The sequence below is a fragment of the Poecilia reticulata genome, chromosome 1 (assembly GCF_904066995.2).
Source record: "Poecilia reticulata chromosome 1, P_reticulata-male-v2, whole genome shotgun sequence".
Taxonomy (NCBI): domain Eukaryota; kingdom Metazoa; phylum Chordata; class Actinopteri; order Cyprinodontiformes; family Poeciliidae; genus Poecilia; species Poecilia reticulata.
Window position 1 is genome coordinate 117553 of NC_088830.1, and position 26790 is coordinate 144342.

General features: G+C 38.5%; 1 protein-coding gene across 3 annotated transcripts in view; it reads left to right on the top strand.

Annotated features, from left to right (window-relative positions):
* The window catches only part of LOC103463029 (voltage-dependent T-type calcium channel subunit alpha-1H-like), a 235023-nt gene that overhangs the window by 101094 nt on the left and 107139 nt on the right, over window positions 1–26790 (top strand). The window lies entirely within an intron of this gene.

The following is a 26790-nucleotide window of genomic DNA, read 5'->3' on the forward strand; positions in this document are numbered from 1 at the left end:
CTCTGTCTTTTGTGAATTATTCACAAACTTTTTTCTAAAACCTTGGACATTTCCAAATACTTTTGTCTTCCAAACCATTGAAGTCTGTATTCTATACCATATATTAATTATAGTGTAAAATATATTAAAGTTAATGTATTTAATATATTCTTAGCATAATTTTGAAACAAAAAGGAATTCCAAGTCTACAGGAAATGTAGTTTAGAACACAAAACACTTAGTTTGAAAGTAGTTCATGCAAAGTGCTGTAAAAATGAAACCATTCGACAAACAAGTTGCAGATTTTATTTTGCAATTTAAGACCATAAATTGACGTCATCTAGTCTTTATAACTAACTTTCGCTATTATATATTAAGAGTTAAACATATTCTTGAGCTTGTTAATGTTTATCTTCTGTACATCACAACTAATTTATTGCATTTTACTAGACACATTTCAACGTATAAATTAAAAGTAAAGCAGTCTTGACTCTAGTCTTTGTGGTCAAACAATTTTGCTAATTACTATAAGATGGAACATACAAAAAATTGCTTTGGAACATGAAAATCATAGTTGTAAACAGGACCAACATACTTCAAAATAAATGCCGAAAAATAAATGAAATACAGGTATAAATATTTAGTTAAAAATCAAATGCTACATAAACAGCCTAATGCCAACGACAGTGGAAGACACTGGATTCATGAGTGTGTGCTCTCATTACTAGAGTCGCTGTGAACATAAAACAAAACAGTCCATTTTATGTTTATGTTCTGCAAAAAAAAAAGGTTAATCCAACTCTTAGGTCCAGTTACCAAGAGCTTGAAATGTTCTCTGACCAGTTCTTGTGCTTTGCAAAGGTTCTTGGAGCACTAAGTTTGATGAGATGACCAATCACGTTTAAACTTCAAAAGGCTCAAATTTTCCATGGATTCCAAGTCATTCCCCAGTTCATTAAGGGACTTGAACTATCTGGGTGGAATGCAAAGTTGCTTCTTCACCTTCGTCTGCATCGTGTCAGTCGACTTTGTTTAGAGAATGGATACTCAAGTTTAACACAGAAACACTTCATGTTATAAACATACTTTTCACAAAATGCTTCTAAATTACATTACAGCAGCACATCACCTTGCTCATCAGCATCTCACCAATTGCTAATACCTCTTTCACAAACAACAACATTGAGTAATTTTGATGAATTCTGACAGATAAAAAAAATCTACACGTCAATTGCAGATTTCTGGCCAATCTTTAAAAATCTGACTTGTCAATTCTGATTTTGGCCGATACTGATCGTCTTGTCTGAATATTGCTAAATGCAGAAAATGTCAGTGGGTTGGCAACAGTGGGGTGACTACTAATAACTGCAAACATGGAGACATGACCTGGTGGGTCGGTCTATCAGTCAAACGTCTCTAGAGGAAAGCGGTTGATTTTTAGATCTTAGCAGAGGTAGATAAGATCAGTGAACGAAATCACTTTCACATGTATTGGCGGATTACCAATCTTCAAAATTAAGGATTTGGGGAAGATGTATTGTGCACCCCTAACATACACAATACACAAATATTTTCTTTTGAAAATAAAAACATACACTGATTTTTGCATATTTGTTAAAATAAAGTCACCGTATCATGATTTTATGTTGAGATGTATAATTTGTGAAAATAAACTCCTCCACTCCCCCTGATCTACTATTTCCATCTGAAGAAATCCATCACTCCCAACCAAAACCAACCAATCAGAGACAGGAGGAAAGTCTTAGCACTGTCAATCAACCTCTTCATGCTGTCAGTCAACTTACCATTACGTTTATCCACTGTCATCGGTGTCCATGCTTGTTCATGCTAACTAGCCTTAACATTCATGAGAGCTGCAGCGTAGCCAAATGCAAGAGATCGGTGAGAAGTGGGATGAGCAGCACCACAAGAGTTTGTGATTGACACGCTAAGACCTGCCTCATGGCCCCGACTGTTTGAATCCAGTTAGCACTGGCTAACAGAAGAGCTACATTTTTTTCATAGCTTATCTCTCATGCAATATCACGACACAGTGACAGCTTCAACAAATATGTAAAAAAAATATAAGTTACACAGTGCTGCATTAGACATCATTAGAAAGACACATAAAACATTATGCCTATGTTGTAGAAAACGCCACATATTTCTTAATTTAAACTAAAGGTTTAACAGGTTGAGTAAAACAAAAACAAATGTACACACCTATTATAAAGATGTCTAGTTGCTTTCCAGGAAAAGTTCAGGAGTGTCTGGATGCAGCTGTTGAGGAGAGAAAACAAAACTATATAAGGAGAAAGAAATAGAAACATCAAAACAGGCACGTCTTCCAATAATTAAATTAGTTTTTTTTAACAAAAAAATGAAATCATTTGTTCTTACAACAAATTTAGAACAGTACTATTTATATAGTTTTTAAGCTAAGCTACAATAACCGACAATGAGTTTGCAAGCAGGCATTTCAGTAAAAACTCCCAATTGGAAGAATTTTAAACTTTTTTTGCAAACGTCACTTTTATTTACTCTCAGTGATGTTTGTTCCTATTTTAGAAATAGGAAAATTAACTAGCTGTATGTACAATCCACTGACTTACAATTTATATGAGGCAAGAAGCTTCTGACCTACTGTATCAATTTATCAACCTAACCTTATGGAGGAATTCAAAGGTGCTAAACTCATGAATTAAGAGACGATACACAAAACTCCATTCTCTCCGGCTCACTGACAACCAGGAAGACATTTAATGCACATCTGCGGAATCACATATTACATTTTCATCATCTCATTTCATCGTCTCAGGATCCAAAATGTCTTGTCTTCTGCTTCTGGCTTCGAGCATTTATACCGTTTTCAGTCTGCTGTTGTGTTTTGGAAACCGTCTGACCAATGGCGTCAGACGGTTCTGGCTCTGTTTTACATTGAGTGTGTGTTGGAAGTTCCGAGAATTCTGGGCCGACCTCGTGGAAGTTAAATCTGCTCCCTCAGAGGACCATTAGTCAGATTGTTAGTTCTTATCTGTCCAAACAGAGACTCTGGCTGAGTCCCTTGCCTGCCAGGAATGTCTTGTACAACACCTTATTTGGTGTTGAACCAGCACAACATAACACATTCCTTTTCAGTAAAATATATCTTAATGTGAATTAACACAACTTTTAACTATTAACATAATTATATTCCTCAACAACCTAATCTCAACATGCCTGATTAGAGCAACGAACATGCAACAAATTTAACGCCGACTGAAACACAAGCCGTCCCCACGTCAGTCTTACCGTCGTCCCCTGGTCTAACGCCCCCACATTACGTTCGTTTGTCTGTCCACTGGGGACTAATGGCTGCTCCCGCTCCCCCCAAGTTTACGTTCGTTCGTCGTTCGACCCCACCATACTCCCCACCACTTCCAACTACTCCCCACTCCAGGCGACATTTCCCATATTCTAAAACCCCAAACTTGACATGGAAAATATATTTACCGAAGTTAAATGGCCACCTGCTTTTATGTTAACAACCGGGACATCAAATCATGTTTAGCAAATAAGACAACTGCAGCTTGATATTTTTAAAAAGCAGGATTGAGACATAAGTAGCATGGCGCCATGAACGGTTAGCTTTCACACGACCAGTTAAGTTTGACTTGAAAAAATGGCCGGTACTTTGAATTTGGTAAAATACATATATAGTAATACAGCAATCACCGCGTTTTACTTTTATAATACACAAGCAAACACAGTATTTGTAAAAAAAATATATGCTTTTTTCGTAAAAAAAAAAAAAAAGACTGCAAAATAGTTTGCAATTATAGACTGTGCCAGGAGTCGCACGAAGTCAAACGAAGTCAACTACAAATATTTCAAAACATTATTCACAGAAAAGAATGTGCTCTTATTAGAGGTGTGCTGATCGATCGGTCACCGATCATAATCGGCCGATTTTTGTGAAAAAGTGCATGATCGGTGATCATTGGCTCTTGTTGCCGATACCGATCACCTGCATCTCATTTCGCAGCCTGCCTGTGCAGCTGGTCTCCTCTTTCCTTCACACTGCGCAAACGCGCAGCAACAAATCCTAAGGAATGTGGAAACGCACTGAGTGAATGGGGAAGTTTGAGTGTTGCGGCGGAACACGCAAACTTCTCCATTCACCGAGCATGTCAAAATGCATCAACACAACGAAGCTAATACGACATAAAAACAATGCCATACTTGACGGAGTTTGGCTACATCGAGGTTCACTGCAGTAAAAAAGACATATGGAGGATCAGATAGCAGGTAAAGCAGCACAGCTACAAACACTCACCCGGATTAGCATGACGGTCAGAAAGCTAAACAAATAACCCGCAAAATTATTTAAGTCTTGGAGCTGCGATGTAAGACGCTGGTTCTGCTCTCGCTGTTGAACCTCTGCTATGCGCTACAGGTAGTAATATTTCATAGACAGAGCGCCGCTTCTGCTCCACCTGGTAGTGACTCTCACACTGAACCTCTGCTTAAAGCTGCAGCATCTAACCTAAAAAAATACATTTTACATACGTATTAAAACTTTTGTTGTCCTAACATGAGACAGATAATTTCTAAAAAAATTATTGATCTCCTCCCTGGTCTGCATAATTACTCCACTCAGTCAGAAACAGCCACTCAGAACCAACAGTAATCAGCTAGCCGTCATGCTATCAGGAAGTTTTCATTCAGTAACTCTGTATTGTTTATTGTAATGGAACCTGTATTTGTTTTATAAGTTTTATACTTGAATTTTTTTGGCAATGTTGAGAGGTTTTATTTTGGCTCTTTGCATTATTTAGCCTTCATATGTTTTCAGTCTGTTAAAGATAGTATTATTGATAGCAGTACAATTTGCAGAATGCCTGTTTTGTTTAGTTTTCTTCTTGGAAAAAGTTATTAAAAACAGGTTTTGTCTAAATTAAGGTGAATTCATGGTTCCTTTTTCCACATAATGTAACCGGTAGTGTTTATGATAAAAAATAAATAATAATTATGTGATCGGTATAGGTATCGGCAGGAAAAAACCTGATCGGCACATCTCTAGTTCTTATTTATTTTACTTTACCAGGGAGGTGGCAGAGAGGTAACTCCATCTCTTAATCCAACCGAAGTCCAAAAGATATATGTTCCAGGGTCCGGTTAGCGACCTTGAAATGTCGTCTGACCAGTTTTTGCGGTTCGCGAAGGTTCTTGTTCCCATGATGCAATGCGTACAATGTTAAATACAGTACAAATACCTGTAAAACTAACAATGGAAAAATTCCTTCAAATTTCTACTGTACATTTACCCGTTTTTTTAGTTTTTTTTTTTTTTTTTACAGTGTGCAGTTTCCAGCCTTCCTGTCATTTTTTTTTCATTTTTAAACATTTTTAAAAACAATGTCTTGGCCAAGATAATTTGCTCCATCAAGGAATTTGTTTGGTTTTCAAGCACTGACATCATAGAATCATAAAGTATATAAACAAGTTATTGGTTTTTAACACTTCAGTGATATTGAAATGACTTATTCTTAAACCAGTAACCACATCCTCCCTGAAGAGTGCTGTTGCCAACACATCCTGGTCGATATTAATATAGCACATTAATTGGCCAGAAAGACTAATTTGGTTGTTTGGGACTTTGCTGGTCTGTGTTCTGGCCTCCTTGAAGCTGAAATTGACAGTTTCCAGTCACCAGACTATTTTTCTGCAGTTCTCCAATATAAATCCTTTATAAAATTTATATGCTTGTCACAACTAATAAGAAAATTTGCAGTTGGTCTTTTTAAAAAAAACCAAAAAAAACACCATTGCTTCTTGTCGATACTGCTCGTCATCCTGTGCATTTTCTCATGAATGGTGCCACATTTGTAATGAAAATGTATTTATGAGCTGACCAACAGAAGTGAATATGTGGGTTGCACTCAGAGGTCGCCTTTACACAATATTTTCTGTATTTGACAGTTTTTTTGTTTGTTTTTTAAACCACGGGAAAATTTAAAGCCCGTCGGTTATTTTGACAAGTTATAATTAACACCGCTGACTGACTGAAGCACACGGGAAGACATTATAGACTTTACGCAAAGAGTTCATCGCAGGTGAAACTAAAGTCAATCAATAAAAAAAAATCCTTTCTGAATCTCATCTGATGGACTCTGAACTAAATGTGTCTTTCTGACCGGAGCTGACAGCGAGTTGACGAGTTATGGACCAAACGCTTTGGAGAGTCTGCGCATTGCAAATCTTTGGTTGAAATGGCGCCTTTAATCAGTGGCGCAAAAGTGGGTATGCAGGGTATGCAACGCATAGGGGCGCAGCACCAGAGGGGGCGCCAAAACCCCGTCTGGAGGGGGCGGCGCGACGATGATTGTTTTCCCATACACTTGGGCGCGTGTAACGCTCCTTCCCCCCGCGCACATAACGAGGTAAATGTAGCGAGTTTTCCCCTCCACGTATCGTCGCCTCGGGGGGGGGGGGGGGGGAGAGCGTCGCTCCTTCACCCTGACGATCCTGCCCGGGGGGGGTTGGGTGGTGGGGGGCGCCGATCTATGTTTTCGCATCCACCTGAATAATGTGTAGTTGCGCCACTGCCTTTAATTCAAGTCTCCATTACAGACCAGAGAAAACTAAAGAGTTTTCAATGTTGTTAATCCATTCTAAACAGGAAGACGTTACCCTCCCGCACCAATAAGGAGAGCGGCGTTCTGGAGGAGCGCGGCAGTCGTAACAACTGCACTCTTAGAAAAGGCTGTAAATTTACAGCGGAATTCCAGCAGTAACATACTGTTATTCCAAAATACGGTAGGATATTGTCAATTTGATGTCTTCTTCTGTTGTCACAATCAAGACTGACGACAGGCAGTAAACTACTGCAAAATAATGGTAAAATACAGTTTTTTTCCTAGGCAAGACATTTGTATTTGCATTTTAGAGAACCAGCATTTAAAGACAATATTAAACGGAAAGTAAAAAGTACTTTCCATAATAAATCTTTTAGGGAATAAATCAAAATCTAGAGCATAATCAAAAATGTTATAATACCAGTGTTGGTGTTGTATGTTAAAAATGAAATGTTAAACACTTGTTTAGTCAAATTCAAAGATAGGTTTGTCAGTTTTCCTAAAGAGATGGTGTTTGCTAAAGAGTTGCTCCCACAATCGCAACGTATCTGTGACGTCACGTGTTTGTCCTGGAGGCAGCAGCATGGCGTCTTGTCTGGAGCTTATCATAACAAGGTAAGTTCCCCAAAGCTATTAAAACATGCTCTTTATGTTCTCTCTTTGTATTTATGTAATGTAATGGTAATGTATTGTCTCAATGTTTGTAACTCCCTGGTGGACATTATACCACAATGTATGAATGAATAGCTGGTTAGCAGGTCTGTTCAGAGCTGATCCTGGTCTGTTGGAGTAAAGATGCATCGAAAAGTTACAGGACGGTAGCTCTCGAGGACTGGACGTGAGCACCCTTGGTTTATTATTTTGTTAGCAGCTAAAGCTAGCCAAGCGGGTGTAGCACGGGGTGTCGGTGGTTAAACGAACATTAAAACTGTCAGAAAGGCCGTTTGAGTTAACATTATTTAGCTGCGGAGTCGTTTTCTTGAAGTTTTCAGCTATAGACGGCATAATGGGGAGAGTGGCTGTGCTGGACTGGTGGTTTGATCTATGCGATCAAAGCTAAGCCAAAATGTTTTTGTCTCTATAAATAATGATAATAAACAATGACATATTGGCTGCCTCTTTTTTTCTTCATTAGTATGTCATGTTGGTGAATGAAGCCTGTTATGATTTCAACACATTTCTTCTGACAGGTTGGCAGAAGAAATGCTGTCCAGAATGTTTCTATAAGCTGACTAATTTCTATTATGCCTAATGTCCGAGTTGTGTTCATGGTAATTATTTCTGACATTTTTATGCTTTATGTTGTAGGTGATGAAAAATGCTGTCCAGGGTAAACCGGGTGGACAAAGTATTTTGAATGACTATGATGGTGACACATACACACAGGTGGGTCTGGTTAATTTTGCTCACACTTCTCTTTAAAATCTTTATTATCCTAATGTGTCTGCTATTTATCCTGTTGTTCCTCCAGGCTGGGAAAACCAGGCATTCTTCTGTTGGTTCATGTGCTTCGTCCTACATCCAAAGGCAACAAATCCAAAACAGCTCATGTCAAACTGTGGACTATATTTTCAGATATGTGCAGGTCTGTGATTATTCTAATGATCCTACTTCTTTGTAGAAACACGTTCTCATTGGCTTTGTTTGCTATCTGAATGTAGGTGTGCTGCTAAATATATTTAATAATTTTTATTATTCGTCGTCTTATTATGTCAAAGATGCAAGCCAGTGTTGAAGCCTTCCTCATTGCAGTGGAACCAAGACAGCCCTTCCTCCTGCATGTTGATAAAAACAAGAGCAGCACCAAAGACACTTCACCATCAGTGATCACAAGATCATCCAAGGTAGCTTTTGATTAACTTTCAAAGCACACTTCACCTTCAGTGCAAACAACTTCTGTAAATTAATCCAGCCTACAGTTTTCAACATCGATGTGACTTGCACGACAATTGAGGAGTTTAAGATCCTTGCTTTTACTTTACCTGGCAGAGTGGACACTATTATGATGATCATGTAAATGCTTACTGTATCAATAAGAGGATTTGTTTTATGGTCTTCCAATTAAGGACTTGGTTTATTACAGTCCCTGTGGCAAGCAGTTTTCTGTATGGTCAGCATTGAAGGCCATATTGTCTTTGAGAGAGTCCAGTCAACATTCCAGACAGGACAGAGTTGTCCGGTCTGGAACACTGTCCTGTGTTACATCTTCAATTTCCAATTTCAACATGAGGCAGCCAAGACTTTGGTTCATTCAATGATAAAACCATTCCTATAATTGTTTTACAATGACATGGTTTTAAAGTTTTAAAGCAAGTTATGATTAACATTTGACAAAGGTGGTGATGTTTTCTGTTTACGTAATTAAAAACAGCTTTATTTATATTGTACCAGCTATATTCAGAATGCCACACTACTTATATTCTCAGGAATTTTTCCATTTTTGATTTTGTTTTTTAGCCACTTCATTGGGATTAACCCAGAAAGGGGCACAAAAGCCGGTCCTGGAAAGATGGTATCCAAAAAGACAGGAAAGACCATTCAAAAGAAAAAGTGACAGTCAATGTTCAGGTTTCCACTTTCATCAAAAACCTGATGGACTTTGAGTGGCATCTCATTCAAGTTAGTTGTCCTTGTATTTGAAATATTTATGTTTCCATATCAATTAGGATCTAAATTGTATTGCAGTGGTCCCCATGCTACGGCCCGCGGGCCGGATCCGCCCCGCCTCCACATTTGGTCCGGCCCCCTGAACAATACCAGAGAGCATTTAGATTTTTTTTCATGTATCGTATTTTCCGGACTATAAGCTGCTACATTTTCCTAAGCTTTGAACCATGTGGCTTATATGTGGATTTTTCTTCAACCACCAGGGGGCTCTTTAGCAGGAAGTGAATCGTTGGAAGTCAAAATTGGAAATAATAGAACGCGCCCATTAAAACGGAATTAGGTTTTAATAGGGAATTGAAATTTGAGAATGTTGATCAGTTAAATAGCATTGAGGGGAAAAAGATTTTTCTTTTTTTTAAATAATACTGGGATCATTATGAGAATTTGAGGTATAGATATTAGGATCCAGTAGATGGCAGTAGTGCAACAATAATGGATGCAAGCTGCCTTTGAAATCTGAAGAAGAAGAAGAAGGAAGCACCCACATGCTAGTAGCAGACACAAAGGATCAGCATTTTACTGTTACAATTACCGTTCGGAAACTACCGTAATCAGTTCAGTTAAATCTAAACTTGGCAACTTTTCTTTTTCAACCGTAATGAATGTGATATTCAATTGACCTGTTATGACTCAAAGTTTGGGTGTCCTCCCCCCTCTGCTGCTGCTGTATCACTTTGGGAAACCTGGAGCCGTAGAGATATCTGTGGTTTATAGTCCGATGCGGCTTATAGTCCGGAAAATACAGTATTTATTTAGTAAATGGTTATTTCATGGATTTTTTTCTGTGAAGAACCCAGAGACGGTCATTTGATTGTGCTTTCTGGAAAACTAAATTTTTACATTTAGGCACTCCTGCAATCGTAACACTTTTTCTGTTACAAACTGACTCCGGCCAACCACCAGCAAAGGGAAAAGTTATGTGGCCCTCACAGGAAAAAGTTTGGGGACCCCTGTTGTATTGTCTTTTCTTTTTCCATGTTGGACGGTGCCTTCATCTGCATCTAATAAAGTAAGTGCCACTTGGACTCTTGAAAACCATTAATAGTTCACATTTTAAAACCCTGTTAATACTAGAATTCCACATTATTTCAGGCATGTTGAATTGTAGATTTTGAAAGTCTTTTTTCTTTGATTTGTTTAGTGATACCCAAAGCATGGATATTTCTTTAAGAATTGTGTTTTTATGTTCATAAGATTGTAGAAATTAATGAGTTAAACCCAGTTTATGTCACTGTAAACTGAAAGTCTTTGATTTTTATTCCAGTGTTAGTGAAACTATATATTGACTTTGAAGGCCTATTTTTTACCAGTTCATTTAGGAATGATTTTGTGTTATTTGTTTTGAATGTTTGAATATACTGGAAATATATAACTGGTTTGAGGCATAGTGGTGCCTTTAAATAAAAATTCTGTTCTGAAGGTTACTTATAGCATTCTCTTTTGTGTTATGTGAAGTTTTGATTATGTAGATTATGCATGTTAGAACCGCACCAATTGTATCACTTCTAAGAAGCTTACACTGGGTTAGGTATTAATGTTCTATCTTAAAAAAATGACTACTTTAAAAAGTAGCAATAGTTTTCTTTGCAGTAGCTTACTCATAAAGTGAATGCAGTAGTAAAACAAAATTTACAGTGAAAATACTGGAACCTACAGACGCCAGTATTTGAAGGTATATTTACTTTCACCACTGTATTTCACAGTGGCCAACAGGTACAAACACCCAGCAAAGACAAGAAAAACATGCAACAAAAAAGAGATGCAAACAAAAAATGATGAAAACAGAAGTGATCCAGACCACTAGGGGGAGTCGAACAAAGAACAGCTGTGTTTGAAGTCAAGTTTTGCATCCTTGGGTCCTCGATGACCGGAAGAGAGAAGCTGTAGCTTTCAGCTAGCTGCTTAGCCTCTACCTTGTCGTTATGTTGCTTAGCAACCGTGACAACGTGAATCACGCCGAAGGAAGAAAAACGGGCTCGAAGTATTTTTTTTGTCCTGATTTCTCCCTTACTCTTCACCTTTTGTAATAAAGGCTGTTGCATATTTAAAAAAAAATCTGTTAGTCTGATGCTAAAATGTTCAAACACGTATAGCACATTTACACAAGGAATGTAAGCAAAGTATCTCTTCAATACTCTCCATGTCTCAAGTATAATGATACAGTTTAATCAAACTATTGTGTTTTTAGGCTTAACTTTAATCAGTCAAACCGATTTGCTCAGGAATAAATTAAATATTTGGGGGAACCAAAATATTACAACTAGATGTTACCTGACCTTAATATCTGTGTTTAACTAACTGTCATTTGGGAAAGCCCAAATGAGTCAGGTGTTCTCCCGCGGTATACTAAACCTGGACCAGCTGGCAGCAGGGAGGGGAGCAGGGTGTTAATACAGCGGGAGCTGACATCTCCGAAAACATCGGAGCAATATTGCAATTAGGTGATGCACTGAAGAACCGAGCAGAAATGTGAGATTTATACATCTGCATTCTCGCCTACAAACATTGTATAAATCATGTTGTGTTACGGCTGCTAAGCAACGTAACGCCGAGGTGGAAGCTAGGCAGCTAGCTGAAGGCTACAGCTTCTCTGCAATGCTCTCTGCTTTCGCAGGATCCCTCTTCCGTAGACCGGGTCGTTTCTCAAGTCCATGAAAGAATAAGCTTGAAAGGATGCAGACACTGTGAACTCGGACACAAAGCTCTAGTGGTCTAGAACACTTATTTTTTATCTATTTCTGCATCTTTTTTGCGTCTTTTCTTTGCTGTATTTGTTTTTCTCGTGTTTGCTGCGCATCTGCACCTGTCGACCACCGTAGTATTTTAACGATTCTGTATTTTAGTTCTGCTGGGGTCCATATGGTTATGTGTATTTGTTATAAGTTGCATCACTGTTGTGTAGAGTGTTATGGGGTTGCCCTGTCTGACTCTGCTGACTTCCACTCACCTGTGATGGACCAGTCATGTGGGTGGGGAATAAGGGAAGCGGGAGGACCAGGGCCGATGCTGATCTTGACAGAATACCGGAAGAGTGGAGAGTTCAGTGTGTGTTAGCAGTGAAGCTATTCTGTTGAGTGTAACGTTTTGTTAGAGGCGCAGCTGCAGCCCAAGGAATAGCAGCTCGCTCTTATTTCTAATAAACCCTGTTGGCGGTACTACGTCTACGGCAGTGGTGGGAAGTAACGAAGTACAAGTACTTCGTTACTGTACTTAAGTACAGTTTTCGTGTATCTGTACATTACTTAAGTAGATTTAATAATGGGGACTTTCTACTTTTACTCCACTACATTTTACAGTAAGTATCTGTACTTTCTACTTCACTACATTTCTACAAACAGTCGCGTTACTCGTTACATCCAAGTCGCGTTGAGCTTTTTTTCCGTTAAAATGTGAAGTTTAGGGATTTAAGGTGGCGCCGTAAAATCCGAGCAATAACGTGACTTAGTGTCTGTTGTCACCCATCGGCTCCACCTTTACTCGCACGCGGAGCTCCAGACATGCGCAGTGGTTTCCTCTGAGCGGGAGGAGATGTCTGTTTAATGATAATAGCTGCATAAATCATAATATATGGCGACATGTAAAATCAGCAGCGCTTCGTTTTCACAGACGGTGGGGACTTTGTCCAACTTTTAGCGTCACTTGGAAGGAAAGCTTAAAGAAAGGTAAGATCTGTGGACGTGATGCTAGCTAAGCTAACTGTACAGAGACACATGTTGCATCTGATGAAAAAAAGTTGTCACTCATGCGCTGAATTATTGTGTGGAGGTGTTGACTGAGGTGTCGCATATATGGGACAACGCTGTGACCAAAGTCTGCAATATAGTGATATGACATTCAGGAACGATCCGATTCTTCTGGACGGATCTTTACTAAGTCCTAAGGACTGAAGCCTCACTGAGAGCCGTTCTTTGTTCTTGTGTACACTGCGGTAGCTATATATTGACCCGACGAGGGTCCCCGTGGTCAATCAGCGTTGCTTCCTAAGTGGACAGACAGTTTGATTTCACAGAAGTTTGATTTACTTGGAGTTATATTGTGTTGTTTAAGTGTTAAAACCTTTATTTTTTTGAGCAGTGTATATATATACACACATTTATTTAATCGCTGAATAAGTAAAAGTTGAATGTATGAACACAGAGCATGCTCATTGCTCATTGATTGATTTCGTCTCCTGTCATGGTGGCAAACATCGCAGTGGGAGGGAGGATGAAAACAGTCACGGTGCTCCTTCTGCTTCGTTACTTGTTGCGCCGTTGGACAGTTGAACGTTATTTACCGTTAATTGCGATGTTTCAGTTGTGGTTTCTGACATGAGCAATATGGGCAACTGCCCAGGGCGTTATTTTTCTAGGGATGGCAGGAGACATCTGCGGATTGTAGCACAGCGATGAAAGCAAAACAGAATGAAATTAGTTTTAATTGATACTGGTTAAATATATTTCAGTTCTAAGTATTTAATATCTAGGTGTTTTTATGGGAATGTGGATCTTTCAGATCAATCTGAAAACCAATTTTGATAGGTAAACTTAATGTTATTGTGTCATTTAGCGCTGGTCTTGGGTTCGGTGGTCTTGACTACAACTCTGCTACATGGCTCCTTGGTTGCATGTCCTCCACCCCGCCCGCACCTTCTTTACATCCCCTTTCAGTTGGATTTCTTTCTAAATAAATGTGACTAATGAAGTTCATGCTATGTTAGGACAGGAGACAAAATGTTTCCATCCCTGAAATTATAATTCATAGAATCACATATCTAAGTCTAAACTGTTACAGAGAATAAACACAATAAGAACATGTTTAATCTGTGGTAGTGTTTATTAAAATGGCACATTTCTGAATACGATCGGCACACTTAATGATATTAGCGATTAGGTAATGCATTCAGCGAGTACTTTTACTTTTAATACTTAAGTATTTTTAAAAACCAGTACTTTTTTACTTTTACTTAAGTAAAATGTTAATGTGGTACTTTGACTTTTACTTAAGTAAATTTTTTGAGTACTTTCTCCACCACTGGTCTACGGTGTGTTGGCGTCATTACAGTATTTACTTACAGTACACCACTTTAAAAGGTAATTACAGGATTGAAAAGGTAAATGTCCAGTAAAATACTGGTATCTACCGACGGCAGCCTTTTTTTTTCTTTTTACCGTTTTTCTGAACGGTAAAAAAACAAACCTGGCGTCTGTAGCTACCAGTATTTTTTTTTTTATCGTTCTTTCAGAAAAACGGTACATTACTGTTTTTTCGAAAGAACGATAAACTACTGGCAGGATTAATTACGGTACAGCTACTGTGCATTTACAGTAAACTTCTGGCATCTATAGCTGCCGGTATTTGACTGTAATTTTACAGGATTATTTCTTAGAGTGTGACTGTTTCAGAGAAGTGATACTGGGCGTGGGGGGTGGGGGGGGGGGAATCATCGTAAAAGCACACACCCAGGGTAAAAACTCGCAGAGTTCAATTGATCGGTTTGGATCAGACAGATCCTACTGACTGATGAACTAGCGCAGATTTCTCTCCAGAGGGGGATCAGGAGGAATTTGCCAGGCTGTGCGTTCAGACCCCAGCAGGTGAAATGCTGGTAATTTAAGCGAAGTCGTTTAATTTATTATATGTTATTGGGGCCACAGTCAGTGGTTTTTGCCATTACGACAAAAAGTTACACAGGACGAAAAGTGAGATTTTTGACCCTGTATTCTGAAGCGAACGCAGCTAGTCAGCGACAGATCAATCAATCAATCAAATTTTATTTGTATTGCACATTTCAGCAGCAAGGCATTTCAAAAATAAAAACAGCATGTGACATTAAATAAACAGTGAGAAAGATTTAAAGATAAAACATTAAAACCGGCATCCCTTTTAGGACTTTTGAGAGTTTTAGTCAAAATGCTGTTTAACAAGAGTACTCAAAACCTCAGTTTTAGTTAAAATGCTGTTTAACAAGGGTAACCTTAGTTAAACGACGTTTAACTGGGACGTTTTCCGGGGGGCTTTACATCATTAAAACGTAGAAAAGAAATAAAAAGAAATTTAAAACATTAATAAACAGTGAGAAAGAGAAAAAGAGATTAAAAAAAAAACCCTGAGTTTTAGTTAAAACGTTGTTTAACAAGGGTACTCAAAACCTCAGATAGCCCTTTTAAAATTCACCTAAGTTTCTGTAGCTGACTACAACCTCTAGGTTTTTAGTTGAACGCCGTCAACTAGGACTCCAAACCTCGTAGAACTGTAGTTAAACGTTGTTTAACTGGGACGTTTTCCGGGGGCTTTACATCATTAAAACGTGAAAACATGGAAGACATCAAACCCACTCTAACCCTAATTTAGCCATAAGCAACTCTAAACAGGTGGGTTTTAAGTTGAGATTTAAAGGCACCCAGTGTTTCAGCTGTTTTACAGTTTTCTGGAAGTTTGTTCCAAATCTGAGGTGCATAGAAACTGAATGCTGCTTCTTCTCGTTTGGTTCTGGGGATGCAGAGCCAGAAGATCTGACAGGTCTAGACGTTTGGTACCATTGGTATTGTGGTGCTAAACCGTTCAGTGATTTATAAACTAACATCAGTATTTTAAAGTCTATTCTCTGAGCTACAGGGAGCCAGAGGAGGGACTTAAAACTGGTGTTATGTCTCTATCTTCCTGGTTTTAGTCAGAACAGCAGCAGCAGCTTCTGGATCAGCTGCAGCTGTTTGATTGATTTATTAGTCAGACCTGTGAAGACGCTGTTGCATCAATGCGGCTAATGATAAACGCATGGATGAATTTCTCTAGATCGTGCTGAGACATAAGTCCTCTAATCCTGGAGATGTTCTTCAGGTGATAGAAGGCCAACTTTGTGACTTTTTAATGTGGCTTGAAGGTTCAGGTCAGAGTTCATCACTACTCCCAGGTTTCAGGCTGATCGCTGGTTTTTAGTTGTAATAACTGAAGCTGTGCATTGATTCTGGTTCGCTCCTCTTTAGGTCCACATATAATAACTTCAGTTTTGTTTCTGTTCAGCTGGAGAAAGTGTTAGCACATCCACACATTGATCTGTTCTAAGCATCTATTCAGTGATTGGATGGGTTCAGAGTCACCTGGTGACATTGTGATGTAGAGCTGTGTATCATCCGCATAATTGTGGTAGCTAATCCTATGTCCCGTTATAACCTTAGCCAGTGGGAGCATATAAATATTGAAAAGAAGGGGTCCTAGGATTGTACCTTGGGGTACCTCACATGTGACCTTTGACCTCTCTGATGAGAAGTTTCCGATTGAAACAAAGAAATCTCTGTTCTTTATGTAGGATTCAAACCAGTGGAGCACTGGACCAGAGAGTCCGACTCAACTCTCCAGTCGATTCAGTAAAATGTCCTGATCAACACTGAGGTCCAACAGAACCAGCACTGTGGTTCTCTCAGTCTGTATTTAGATGGATATCATTGAACACTTTGACTAGGCCGTCTCCGTGGTGTGGTGAGCACGAAAACCAGACTGGAAGGAGTCAAAGCAGTTTGTTATTGTTAGGAAGTTATTTAATTGTTTAAAAACAGCTTTTTCAATAACTTTGCTGATGAATGGTAGGTTGAAGATCGGCCTGTAATTCTCCAACCTCCCATTGGAGATTCCCATTCACAGTAGTGATTTGTCCAGATTGTTCTTTTTTATTAGTGGTTTGATAACTGCTGTTTTCAAAGCCTGGGGGAAAAACACTTGAAGAGACCTCTCTCAACTGACAGAGTTCTGCAAGGAGGAGTGGACAAAAATCTGAAAAAGCAGATGTGAGACACTCATCTATAGTAACTGAAGCTGTTTGGTTGAAGTAATGACTGCAAAAGGAGGAGCCACAAGGTACTAACTGAAAGAGTTCACATACTTTTGCACTTGGCAGGTTGTCCGTTTTTCACACATAAAATACTTTTGTTGAATAAATAATGAAAATGTTTTTTTTTTCTTTGTGTTTCTTATTTGGAAGGTCCGCATTACAATTTGAGCTTTGGATGTTCATTTCACATGATTATTATAATTTTTCTTTGGAAAACAATATCCATGTTTGGGTGGTTCACAAACTTTCAAGCAGCACTGTATATATCTATATATCTGGTTATATTTCTAAATAACTATATCTAGTTATCTAGATAACTATGCATCTAGCTATGTAAAAAAAAAAAAAAAATAAAATATATATATATATATATATATATATATATATATATATATATAGAGAGAGAGAGAGAGAGATCTATATCTAGATATGCAACTATATATAGATCTATGTATCTATATATTTAGATGTAAACATATATATATATATATATATATATATATATATCTCAACATACACACACCTATATAGCTTTCACACTACGATTTTGTCAAACATTTTTAATAAACTATATGCCACACTTGAAAGCTCTCATACATGATTGTAACTGTCCATCTTGGAGGACCTGCCCACCTGAGTCAGAGCTCGCTGCCTCCCTAGTCGCTCTAACTTTTCTATTTCCACCTCTGCCCCAGGCTCCAGTAACCCACTTCCAGAGTGCCTTTTCCGTATCTTTATGTGTGATTCCGAGGATGGATCCATTTCTTTTCAGTACTCCTAAATAACAAGCAAAGGCAGAAATTGTATTAGTGTTTTACTTTTAGTACAATGTAACATTAATGAGATTTGCATCTTCAGGGCAGAAATGCTTGCAGACATCTGCCAAAATCAAAGCACTCTTGAGTCATTATTATTATGTACATATTAGAGGTGTGCCTATTGATCGGCCGCCGATCATAATCGGTGGATTTCTGTGAAAAAGTGTATGATTGGTGATCGCCAATTACGGTCTCTTGTTGCCGATCACCTGTATCTCATTCGCAGCCTGCGTGTGCAGCTGATCTACTCTTTCTGTGACACTGCGCGAGGGCGCAACAAAAAATCCTGTTGTATGGAACTATAACGCTCTCAGTGAATGGGGACGTTTGCGTGTTGGGTTGGAAAATTATCATGTCAAAATGCACCAACATAATGAATCTAATATGGCATTTAAAAACTTGGGAGTTTGGCTACATCGAGGCCCAATGCAGGAACAAAAGGACATCTGGAGTGGTCAGATAGAAGTTAAAGCAGCGCACAACTAGTGACACTCACCCAGATTAGCATCACGGTCAGAAAGCTCAACAAATACACCGAAAAATTAGTTTGGTCTTTGCGCCAACGGTGTAAGATGCTTGTTCTGCTCTCGTTCTTGAACCGTCGCTACTGGTAGTAATATTTCGCAGACGTAGCGCTGCTCAACCTCCACCTAGCAGTGAACTCTCACACCGAAAGTCTGCTTAAAAACAAAAATATTTTACATATGTATTAAAACTTTTGCTGTCCTAAAATAAGATAATCTCTGAAAATAATCGATCTCCTCAACCTCCTCCCTATTTCTGCAAAATTACTCAGCTCAGTCAGAAACAGCCAATCAGAACCAGTATTAATCAGCTAGCCAGGCTATAAGGAAGTTATGATATAGTAACTTAGGAATGTTTATTTTGATGCAGCCTGCGTTTAACTTTAAATGAATGTCTACTTTACTACTTGACATTATTTGATATAGGCAGGCTTATTTGACTACTAATTTATGTAATTGAGAATCTTACTGTTATTATTTTTACTGATTGCAGGTTTTTCAGTTGTCTTTTTGAGCTGCTATATTGTGCCTGAAGTATTTTGCATGTTTATGTCTAAATTAGGTGAATTTATTACCAGAATTTTTTTTTAATTTTGCCAGATAACATGTTATCATTTATACCTAAAGCGAAAAAATAACAGCCAATCCAGATGATCGGCAGAGATCGGCTTCATGCGTGATCGGTATCGGAATTGGAAGCAAAAAACCTGATCGGCGCATCCCTAGTACACACACTATATTCTTATTGTAAATTTAAAATATATTAATCTATATAAATTAGGGCAGTTGTAAACGATTATTTTAGTAATCGTGTAATCTATAGATTTTTCTTACGATTACTCGAGTAATCGGATAAAAACAATTATGAAATAAAATATTGGTAAATCTTCCATAACACCAGTGTTACTACCGGACATCAACATCAGTCTATTTTTTCCACATTTGAGCTTCCCTACCAGTTACTTTTTTGTAGACCGGGGGAGCAATACGGGATATTTACGGCTCCTCCGTTCAGAAACTCATCTACCAGCCATGTTCCGCCTCCCGTTTGTTCAGACCGGGATGATATAAGTTTATTGTGCTGTTCGTCCATAAAGCTGATCTTACCCTGTAAGCATCAACCCTCAGCCGCCCGCCGTGTTCAGTCTCTCCGCTCACCTGTATAAATCCTCCTCAGCTTCTTCCCGCCGTTCAACCAGCAGCTCCGGAGTAGAAAGGCTGTCGAACTCCCGGCATCACGCCGGTCATTTTAAGGATGTTCATTGGTCCCACAAAAACGATGAAAACCCGGAATTATCACCAATCAGTAAAATCCCCGCGGGCCGAACTTGAAGATTGGACGTTATGCCGCTAACACGTAGCTTCCGTCAACAACTCAGAGGCGTAAGTCAGAGCTCCGCTCAACGCAAATAATGTTCCGGCTGAAACACGGTGCGCTAAATGATAAAACATAAATTAACGAAGCTTCGAGGCAGGTCAATTTTCCTCGAGAAATTTTAATAATCGAGGTACTCGAATCACTCGAGGAATCGTTTCAGCCCTAATATAAATCAACTACTGACATACAGGTTCTATCATGGTTTTGTATAGTTATTTTGTTAATACTGTTTGAAATGCAAACAATATTACCTTCAAATTTAGTCAGCAATCAAAAGTTCTTGACAACACAGTGAAAGACTATATGAATAAAACCAAAAATTGAAGTCTCCGTTTTTAATCTTTAAAAAAGAAAGAAAAAGATTACTAAAAATAACAAACAAAAGGCATAAGACAACCAAAATAAATTAACAAATGTTTAAGAAAAAAAGTGAATATAAAAACTGATCTTTACCATACAAAACATTAGAGATGCAGGTCCCAGAACTTGTTTCCCATGTCGGCCAAAAAGGTTGAACTGGAATGCCAATTCAGGGGACATGAGGAATCGCACAGCTCGTTTTACTGCATCATCTATGGACCCTCCTCCAATTTCTGCCACCATGGCAACCTTAAGTATAATGACAATTACAAGACATTTTAAAATCGATGTTATTGTTTCACACATATATAGCTTATATGCTTACCTTTATACATGGACAAAATATTAATTGTTAATGTATCAATTTAAGTCACAATAAATTTTGAAGGATTAGGAGGAAAAAGAACCAAATGGGTAAAATAACAGAGCAGCTCAAATGACAACTAGAGAGACAGAAGATCTAGAGTTGTGTGTTACGTAAGTCCCTGTTCCACATTACCTTCTACGTCGCTTTTCTGGAATATCATCTGTTTGAAGATCCGATGTTGCTTCTGCTCTTGCAAGCCTTTGTCGAGCTTCTCCATAGTACTCTTTAGAAAATAATTTTTTAAAAAGTATTAAAACACTGGTAAATCTAAAGCTCCCATTTTCATTGACTAAACAAATGGCTAGTTGAGACCTAAACACCAGACTTAATACTTGTCATGCAGTTTGTTTTTTTCAAACTATGACAGAATAAAACGCTTTAAAATATCACTTAAACAATAAAACATTATTTTAAAATATTTACTACTATGCCTTCATTCCATTTACAAAAAAGCTTTTATGCCAAATATACTGAAACCACATGGGCCCCATTTCTGTCCCATTCCCAGTTAGCCCACAATAATGCTGAATAGTCTATACATTTAGCCCACATGGGCTGACAATATGGGTCCCATTTTAGGTTAAACATATGGGCCTCATGTAGTTAGCCCAGACAAAACTCATGCCCATTCATCATTACCCATCTAGCCCACAACACGATTCAATGCAGTTTCATGAAAAAAAATGCACCTATGCAGCCAAGCCAGCGTGCATGGGATCCAGCCATGCATGCTGGATTAACTGGCTGAGAAAGATTATTTAAAACCCATGTACACAGAATGAAAGCAAAGTAGTTACTCTTTATAAATAATGTAAGTGGTTTTATTGTGTCAAGATACTTTAAAAGTAAAAGCAACCTCTGCTAGCAACGTAGATTCATTACTGAACTGATTTTATTCTGCCGCGTTGGAGCTCAAATTTACCACTGGAAGCAGCAAACAAGATGGCGCTGCAGCGTATTTGAAAATGATGTGACCCAGAACAGTTTGAAATCGCTCTGCATCCAAATATTCTTACCTTAATGATGGCAGATGACTTGTGTGTTTTTAACAATATCAAAAAAGGTCATCACCTAAAAGCAAAAAACCCCCAAAAACAAACAACTAATTAGGTCTCTTTTGGGGTACTCCGGTCATCCGAATCATTACAAGCAACACATTTTTTTAACTAGCGATTTAAAATCTCTCCCTAAAATTTGATACAATATAGACAAAACAGACAGAAGTGTACTTACAGATTCTTTAGTAGAAGGCCAGCCAACCTGCAGACTCTACGCCAAGGGACTGATGGAGACTGCAATTTTGAAACCGCATATCCATCCGCAGTTAACAATTGTACGTTTTCCAAGAAACATAAGATTAATTTTGAGAGAGCTACATCGGTTTAACAATTGTAAAACCGATGTAGCACTCACAAACGTTCTCAATTAAAATAAATATAGTCGTCCTTATTCAAATGTGGTTTGGAACTATTTTCTTTAGTGGATGTGTAAAGTGCCTACTTCAATTCACCAACCTTTATTGGCAACGATGCTAGAGAAAAAAATGAACAAAAAGGCAAAAAAGATTATTGAAAAAAGATTAAAAGATAAAAATAATCATTAATAGAAATCTTAACCACAGCACCCCTTGCTGGTCTTTATATCTATGATGTAAAACCATAAACTAGACTGCAAAAGTAATTTACATAGATTAGAACACTGGTGTGATACTTTGGTTTGTTTTGTAATAATTAAATCTATAATGACTTTGATATATCACACTGAAATCTCAAAGGAAGACCAGGTATCAAACTGGCAATCCACCGATTGCAGGGCAAACTCCTGCAACCGACGCCACCATCATTATGAGAGAGTTTGATTAAATGTTGTATTTGGGATTATTTAATTTTAGGTCGACCATAGATTTATCATACATTTAGAGAACTGTATGGTAGGCCCTGTTGTTTGGACGAAGGTAAAGTTGGATAAAGGGCGATTCCACCTAATTTTTCACTACGTCAGCATCTTTAATTTATCAAAAGGATATGGCCAATTTTACTAAGGGAAGACCACAGCTGCCGGTATCTTACCGTATTTTAGGAAATAAAAGTAGTTAACAGACATGTACCTATTTTAGAAAATACTGTAAAATACTGTAAGTTTTGGTTGACAGAACTTTACTGTATTTTATAAAATACAGTACAATACCTACAGCCAGTATTTTACTGTAATTTTACGGTGGAATTCTGGCAACCCCTACCGCCAGCAGTGGCGGAGCCAGAGGGGGGACCAGGGGGGCCAGTGCCCCCCCCGTCATCTGATTGGCCCCCCCAGATGATTGACATGTAACAGCACCAGGTCATTCCTGTACATATTTGGAATCATTCTAAGTCAACCTAATATGTAAAGAAGAAAAACAATAAATATATGAAAAGAAAATGTATTAAACTTTATATAAGTCCATGTGACATAAATAAATAGATTTAGATCAGGCGCGATACCAGCCTATAACAACAAGCTGATATTCTTCTCCTGGGTGTTTCAGTTGTGCTGCGTTGTGGTGCAACTCAAATGCTAAAGCACTTCATACCTGGTGGTGATGGTAAAACATCAATAAGTTATTTACTGATCCTCCGCAAAAAAAGAGAAAAAACCGAAGAGGGGCCGACAATGTTCGTAGTTTGGAGCAGAGGTGGCACTGGAGTTTTTTTGTTGTACGTCAAAGAAAAAAATCATTTTATTTCCAATTTGTAGAGTCATCAAACGAAACATTTAGTGTTTCTCTGCGAGAACGTTTTTGAAATCAGGTAACATTTCACGAAATGACGTGATTAGAAGACGGCAGAACTCTGATCGGTTCCTGATCCCTCAGCAGGAGAAAAACCAGCAGAAGCGGATCAGCTGCTGGACGCTCCAAAGCCTCTGGTCCATTAAAGCGTCCAGATCAGAGATGATTCTCTGACAGATATTGTTCTTAGTCTGATTAATAATGAGCTCCACGATGTTCTCTGTGCGTAAAGTTGAAACTGTCTGAGCACCAAGTGGTCAGCTGATCACATTCTGGATAGAAACCAGCGAACTGCTCTCTGTTCTTATCAAGATGAGGCTGAGGAGGGAATCTGACATATTAATTCAGTTAAGTTTTTACTGGTTTTGCTTTTAAAACACCATTAACGTAAGCAGTGTAACTATATATTGTTTATTTGGCATTAGTCATCTCATGTGTGATTAATTGGAGCGTAACGGTGGAGCATTTATCGCCCAGCGCTCTGCGCTTGTTTCTGTCTAACGGATCTGCACTTTAATATATTTCCTCTCTCAACAGTCAGCTGTTATTCCTCTACTTAAACTACAATAAGTAGATCACATTCTCTTTAGGTTTTCTCTGTGTGCTGCAAACTCATTAAATGTAAACTCATGAGAAGCCCGAATCACCATCAGGCAAATAATTCTGGTCCGACCCGAAATATTGTTACCTGTCAAATTACCTGTCAAACCAGAGCTTCCTAACCAAGGTGTCCATAACTCTTCAACACGCTGTCAGCTCCCGGTCAGAAAGACGCATTTAGTTCAGTCCATGAGATGATATTCAGAAAGGATCTTTAATTTGATTGATTTTAGTTTCCTCTGCGATGAACTCTATGCGTAAAAGTCTATCATGTCTCCATGTGCGCCAGTCAAAGGTGTTAATTATAACATGTCAAATGACAGAGGGGCTTAAAAAATAACCAAATATTCAGTTTGGTTATTTTTTAAAATTATATAGAGATGTGCGCACACACATTTTAAATTTTGCACCCCCCAGACCTCTGGGGCCCCCCGTTGGTCCCCCCAACTTTAAAAGTCTAGCTTCGCCACTGCTCAACACGCTGGGTTCTTGTCTTTTTTTCTCTCTATCTCTCCATTTTATTTTATTTTTTGAAAACCCAATTATTATTTTTCTTGGCAGCATAGTAACTACCACAGTCATTCTTGTCTTCTATCAACTGCTGCTGAACACCGTCACCTTCACGCACAGGATCAAACCATTTCATGCAGATCCAGTGTGTGTTCAGGATTAATATGGATGTGTGCTTTTTGGTGTCTGAGTGGCAACATTTAATTTTACTGCTAAAAAATGTTTTAAAAACATGAAAAGATTAAATTTTTCTTTAACAGGGCCCTTGATTTTTTTTCTTTAACTTTAAACCCCCTCAAAAAAACCTAATTTTTTTTTGGGGGGGGGGTTGTCGGCCAGGGGCATTTGGAATTGTCTTAACTGTCCCCCCTATACGGCGCCCTGCCTAGATCCAATCCACCTGGCACTGCAAAGATAAGCAGTTGTTGTGGTCAGGACATACAATTTCCACATCCTCCTCCTTTGGAGTATCTGGACGCTGTCTTTGTTCCAAACACCAGGGCGAGGGATCAGAAGAGAGAAATTATTTCATTCAAAAAGAACAGGAGCAGCTCTGGTTGGAAACCGGCGCTGTCCTTGTGGGTTTGATGGCTCTCTCATTTAATGGCACAAAATGAGAGACCTTTGTTTGATTTGTAATCACAAAATTACCTTTTTAAATGTTGAAAATCCGTTTTTTCCTCAACTCATCCTCTTTAGGGAATGAAAAGAAACTCAAAGTAGAGTTGCATTACATTGGCACTGTACACTTTTGGGACGCAACAGTGGTAGATTAATAAGCTATTCTATCTTATTTGAAATGAAATAAACTTTGTTTTTTCCATGTCATTCTCTAATCAAACAGCCAATATGCACAAAAAACAAGTCTAAAAACCTACCACTTACAGGGTTTCCCCCAGAAAACTTGCTAAGCCTGGCGGTCAGGGTACAGAGGCAGTCCACTGGCGGTCCACCGTGTTTTTGTATTAAAAGGTGTTAAGGTGACAGGAAATTTAAAAATATCACTCGGTAATTATACGTTACGGGCAACCATTGCCAGTGAAACACTACTTAAACCCACAACTAGTCTTAAAAACAACAAATCAAAATATACAGTTAAAATGAATAGCAATTATTTGAACTTTTGCTTAATCCAAATTAAGTCAGCAGCTCCATCAGGCACCCAGGGCTTCAGGGGACATAAATGATAATATTTTAACACAGACCACAGATACATGAATGTAACACTTGTTTCTTGAGATGATCAATGCTGCTAAATATGATTCAATTTCAGCATACATAAATTAAAAGATTTTAAATTGTTTAATGTTTAAATGTAAGATTTTAAGGAGCTGGCAAGTTTACTTTGTAAAAATTCAAATAATATTCATAGTTAGATTGTTTTGTTACCACAGCTACAATCTGATGCTATGAGTTTAATCTTTAAGTGTGAGCTCTGTTTGTTCACAAATACAATTTAGTAAACTACAGTTATAGCTGATTGCTTTCTGGTTGGCCAATTAAACTACTCCCCCTCTCTCAGATTAAATCCAACACATCTGTTAGAGGTGCTGATGTTTTTAGCAACAAAAGGGGCCCCTAAATCAGTTTCTGCTCAAGGCCTCATACAGCCTTGGACCGGCCCTGCATGATGAGGTAATCTGCTGCACTACGCAGAGATGCCCAACAAACGGGAGATTTAATTCAATGCTGCTATGTGGCTTTAGTAGCTCTTTCATTTTGTGTCTGTTGAGTTTTTAATAAGCGTCACAGAAACTATTCTGGTTGGTCGAGTTTATGGGACGAGTTTCTCAGATCTCTGCGGGCCACGAACATTAACTCTGTCTGAGTAAGTGGATAAAGCATTCAAGGTTTGATGCATTGTGTAACCAGAAAAATATTACTAAAAATAATAATATAAAATCAGCGTGATGCATTACAGACAGGAGAGCGCGAAAGCTCCTTACCAGGCTGAACCTGCATGATCAGGCTAGCGCTAGTTCGTTAACTAATACACCCAGGAACACATAGATAAACTTTATCAGCGCAGGCAGAGCCAGGCATGTTGAGATGGAAAAGCCGCACAAAATTCTTTGTTCACAAATATAAATCATTCTCACCGCTCGCTCAACGCACCTCTGAAAGCGCGACTACAAGTTATTCCTGCAGTTCATGTAGAGCTGCAACCAGAGCTAATCAGAGAGGTGTTTAAAGTCCTACCTTGATCAAAAACTCTGGAAAGAATCATAATTCCTCACAGGGGGTTGATGTAAATATTCATACAGGTCAGCCTGTGTCCAGTTTGAGTGAAAGGAGGCGCACGGGATCCGCGCTGAGGTAAACTTAATCCAGCTACTGCAGCGCACGAGGCAACGCGCAGAGTCGCGGTGTGATTGGTCCGGCTTTAAATCAGAAAT